We start from the raw sequence: 5,576 nt of genomic DNA, 5'->3' as shown, positions 1-5,576 counted from the left end.
AGATTGGTGGCATTGGAAAGAGGACACAGAGGGCTACTACAGGTAGCAATTTTAGAACTTAAAGATCTGAAAGTACAGAGTTATAGTCGTTTCAAGGTTGAGCTCCTAAAATCAAGAAAAAGCAAGATGAGGAAGTTTGATGGCAAGGATCCGGTAAATTGGATACTTCAGATGGAGCAATATTTTGATCTACATGGTGTACAACTATTACAAAAGGTATGTATTGCATCTTCATATTTAGAACCAGATCAAATTTTATGGTACGAAGGGCTTTGTTCTCGTAAACAACTTGTTACGTGGTTAATTTTCACAGAGGAAATGATAGCACATTATGTGGATACAAAGAGCAACACCTTCTTTAGAGCAACACCACAACAATTGGAAAGAGTAAAAGGGCTTTGTGACATAGTGGAAAGAAAAATTATGGAAACCAGGAAGCATACCCCTCACAACTATAAAGATGGAAGTGTTGATTCTCCTAGCCTTCCACAACCTACAAGGGTTACACCACAACAATTGGAAGCAAAAAGAGAAAAAGGGCTTTGTTAAAATTGTGATAGAAAATGCACTAAAGGTCATAAGTGTGCTGAGAAGAAATTATTTTACATAGAATATGAAGAGGAGGAAGAAAAGGATCAAGAAACATCAAAAGAAGAAGATATACGCCAGGACCCCACCCCAGAGAAAGAAGAAATGAATCAGACCATATCTTGTAAAGCATTGGCAAGAATTACCACTCCTCAAACTCTCAAGATAGAAGGACATATCAAGAAGAAAAATGTGCAAGAAGTGAAAGATCACATCAAGAAAGAAGAAATGAATCCAACCATATCTTGTAATTCATTGTTCGAAATTACCACTCCTCAAACTATCAAGATAGAAGGACATATCAAGAAGAAAAATGTTCAAGAAGTGAAAGATCACATCGAGCATCAAGAAATGAATCCAACCATATCTTGTAAAGGATTGGAAGAAATTACCACTCCTCAAACTCTAGAGATAGAAGGACATATCAAGAAGAAAAAGGTTCAAGCAGTGAAAGATCACATCGAGCATCAACAACAAGTTCTCCAACTTTTAAAGGATAACGCCACTTCGGTGCAAAATCAAACGAAACAACAAGTAGATAAACATTGTAGTGAAAAATGTTTTGATGTAGGTGATTGGGTATTTTTACTGCTACATCTCAAGCAAGCTATTTATGAGAAGGAAATGTTGGCAATACTACATGCACTTAAAAAATGGCAACCTTACCGAATGGGAAGACTCTTCAAGGATGAGGATGTGGAAGCATTGTTTTGTGCTATTTATATTATCCAACCAGATTGGATAAACGAAGCAAGGGATGAATGGAAGAAGGACGAAGAAGTATGGCCACTTATTCAAAAGTTGCAAAAGATCCCAATTCAAACCATATTGCCAGAAATTGAAGAGGAAGGAAAAATCATATTGGAACCTGGAGCAATCACAGAAACAAGAACCCGACAGCTACGAAATCAATCAATTTCAGAGTATCTCATCAAGTGGAAGAACTTACCCGCTGAAGATTACACATGGGAGGACAAGAATTTTATACAGAAGCATCAAGAACTACTCAAGCATTGAGGACAACGCTTTTTGAAGGAGAGGGGCATGTTAGGCCCCTATACTACTAGTGTAACCCCTTATTGTTATTAGTATAACCCACTTATTATATTTTTGTACCCATGTAGTGCCCATATTGTTACTATTGTGCCGCATAGAAGCCCACTATTGTTATTATTGTGCCCTTACATTATTATTGTTATGTCGGCTCTGATTATTTTATGACCCCTTAGACACCTATATATAGAAAGGAGGTCTTTTCATTTGTATCATCCAAGAATTGTTCATTTATGTAATGTAAAGGAGGTTGCCCCCTCAAAGAGGCTGAGTTCTAAAGTGTTGATCTATCTTCGTGAAGGAGCTGGCTTTCTTTGATAACTCGATATTGTTGTATCCTTTGTTGTTGAGTGTTCTTGATTTGTGTGTCCATGATATGATTACTTGTGGCCTATTCCATGCAGTCTGGGTTAAGCTCTGTTGGTGTGAGCTATTCTGCAATGTCAGATGTGTCGACCAATGGTGGACAGTATGGCTGAAGGCAATCTACATTGAACATTGGGTGCAGACCAAGGAACGATGGGATGCCGAGATCAAAGGGATTGTCACCGATGGCCTTGGTGATGGTCTATGGAGAGTTAGAATGGCTTGAAGTGGAATAAAATAGAATATAATATGGCCTGTGGTTTAGTGGTTGGGACAGGGCACCACCATGTTAATGAGCCAAAGTCAAACCGAGAATTCATAGCCCTGAATTGTAAGTTCACAAAATGATTCTAGAAAAATAATGATCGTAACATTTTGTAGTCTTTTGTTCGTTGGCCTGTGGTTTAGTGGTTGAGACAAGGCATCACCATGTTAATGACCCAAAGTCAAGCTTAGTGATCAGAGCCCTGAATTGTATGTTAGTTTAATTTTATGAGATTTATAAGCAATATTAATTCAATAATTAATAAAAAAATATAGTCTTAGGCACCCTAAATCAACTTCAGTTTATACAGCTTTAGAATTTCATTTCTACTACATCTCTACATCTTATTTAGATTTTCCCATTCCCATGTTACAATTTTTCCTCAATTTATGCTTTACGGAGTTTCCTTTGCAACATCTGGTGCAAATGCTAGTTTTAATTATATGTTCAAAATATCAAATTATAATCATTTTAATGCAATTTGAATATTATGATTTTTTTATTTAAAAAGTTATTTATAATTTTATTAATAAAAACATAATTACTTCCACGGGTAACTCAGCGAGGATGGTGGAATGAAGTCTCATTGAACCGGAGATCTAGATCTTGGGTTCAATCTGGTGCTACCCTCCCTCGTAGCGAGGTGAATAATGCACATGTAAACTCGAAAATTGGAGACTCCTACCAAGATTACAAAAATAAGTAAAAACAGAATTACAATATAAAAAATTTAATAAAATAAATTTGTTTTTTTCATTATTTTTAAATTAATTACATTTTCTAATTAAATTTAGATTATATTTATTATCATTAATTAATTTAAAGTGTCATTTCCATACTCTAAGGTCTCCCCATTTTAAAGTGAGGAGAACCTATAGATGCAATGACGAATCAAAAACACACTCCTTAATCACAAATCAAAAGAAATTGGAAGAGCAAATATTATGGATAGATTCACTCAAAAAACAATTTGTATATTACCTCACAAAACCAAATTATAAGCAACATAAATAGTGCTCATGCGATCCAACAAATTTCACCAAATTATAAGCCACATAAATAGTGCTCTTGAGATCCAAGAGATTCCACCAAATTATAAGCCACATAAATAGTGCTCATGAGATCTAAGAGATTCCAAACAAGGAATTGCTTGTTGATAAAATCTCTCAACAAAATTCAACAACCAAAAAACTAATCTTACCTATTTACTGATGTAATTATTATTTCAAGTCCCCATTTAATGCTTACATTACATAATTACAAATATTAATACAGAAAACACAAAAAATAGTTCACATATAATCACATTTGTTTGAGTGGTCTTCCTTGACACTTATCCTCACTTTGAAGTCTCTAAGACAATGCTCTTTTCACCACCACAATCTTCGAGCTTCCCATTCAACTCATTTAATAACCATTTTTTATTAACTTTGTATAGTTCACATTTCTCGATCTCCGGAAGGAGAATCTCCATACTTGACTATATCCAGCAATGAATTATGCAAGTGACCTTTTTACACACATAAATCTCATAACATTATGCAACTCACCTTTTTACACACATAAATCTCATAGCATAACTTCTAACTAATGCTCTTGAACCTAGAAGCACAACAAGACTCTCATCAACCTATAACACACTCCCACAATCAAATTAGCTATACGACTCATGAGCTTATAACACACTCCCACGATCAGATTAGCTATACGACTATAAGAGACTCCCACAATCAAATTAGCTATATGTTCTCTCAGCACCAAAAAACCTTCTTTCCACACCAAAGAAGGTATAGAAAGACTAATTTAACTACATTCTCTCTTCATCAATTAATTCTACACTTTTACAAGTAAAATAAAAAAACTACACAAATCTCACAATAACAAAATCAATAACCATATTTTTACATAAAACTATCTTATATCCTCCCAACAGAAATAAGTCTACTCATCCTCTGACATTATGATATGGATAGAGCCATCGATGTCTAGAATTAACAAGCCCACACTTTGGCACACATGCTATATGTTGAATTCACTAGACTAGGCAATCCCAATCTCCTCACACCATTACAAACAACTACTATTATGAAAGGCAACCCTAGATAAGAATAACGATCACAACACCTACTTAATCCCTCAAAACGAGCTTTCCTCGAACAATGAAGCGATGCTGACAGGTGCGACTTTCATATTATTCAACACGAAATCACATTACTGTTGGGATGTCAATGCGTCAGGAGGGCGGTCGGATTCGATGGTTGTTACCATCCCATTACCATTTTTGTTGTTCTTCTCAAAAAGGTAATTTTTTCGTTGGAATTCAATTATTATAAGTATAATTCATTAATAAGAATTTTGTTTTAAAACGGGAGAGAAATATGAATGAGACTATGTTGTTGAGTATCAAAATAAACATTTGCAAAGAACTGCTATGCACTCAAAGATTCCGGATAATGTCAAAATAATTTAATTATAGTTTTATCTAATTTAAATTAGAAGTTTGTTAAAAAAAAATGTCTTAGTAATTAATTGGTGATATGGTGATAGGATATATTGTTAAAGAATTTTAATTAGGTTAGATTTGAATATTTTTATGATCTATATTGTAGATAAATGTATTTTGAACTAATTACATTTTTAAGATTTGGTAGACATTTCGAATCAACTAATCTGGATCATCCTAAAGACAAGGGGAAAAAACCATAGAATCTTCATGAATAAATAACATTGATGTATCATTGCCCAAAGTTAGCAGTTAAAAACTAGGTTGAAAATTAGTTAAACAAGTAAATAAAAATTGTAAAAAAGTAAATAGGAATGATTTAATATTATAAATTTACAAATTATTTAATATTACAAATTTAATTAATTAGTTAAACAGGTAAATAAATATTCTAAACAAGTAAATAAGAATTATTTAATATTATAAATTAGTTGTTAGAAGTATGAATAATAATAATATATAGTCAAGAATACTTCATAAATTAATAATGGAGTTAAGAATAAGTTATAAATATTAATAAAAATAATTATTAGGAGTTTATATATAATATTAAATAATAATAAGCTTATAAGATTATGAGTTAGTTCTAAAATATTATATATTATACAGTATAGGGTTAAGAGAGGTTAAGAGTAAGTTTCAAAATAGTATATATTAATAAAATAATTAGGAGCCCAATAATTTATTTTAATGAAGTTAAATAAATAAGGTCAAAAAATGAATCAAAATAAAGATAAAGGGATACTATATGTTATAAATATATAAAGCAAATGGGAGGAGGGAATTTATTTTAATATTACC

This window comes from Pinus tabuliformis, chromosome 2_2 (assembly GCF_031772625.1).
Source record: "Pinus tabuliformis cultivar Carrire ecotype Pingquan chromosome 2_2, CPIR1, whole genome shotgun sequence".
NCBI lineage: Eukaryota > Viridiplantae > Streptophyta > Pinopsida > Pinales > Pinaceae > Pinus > Pinus tabuliformis.
The sequence above is the reverse complement of the archived record's forward strand: the minus strand, read 5'-3'. Positions refer to the sequence as shown.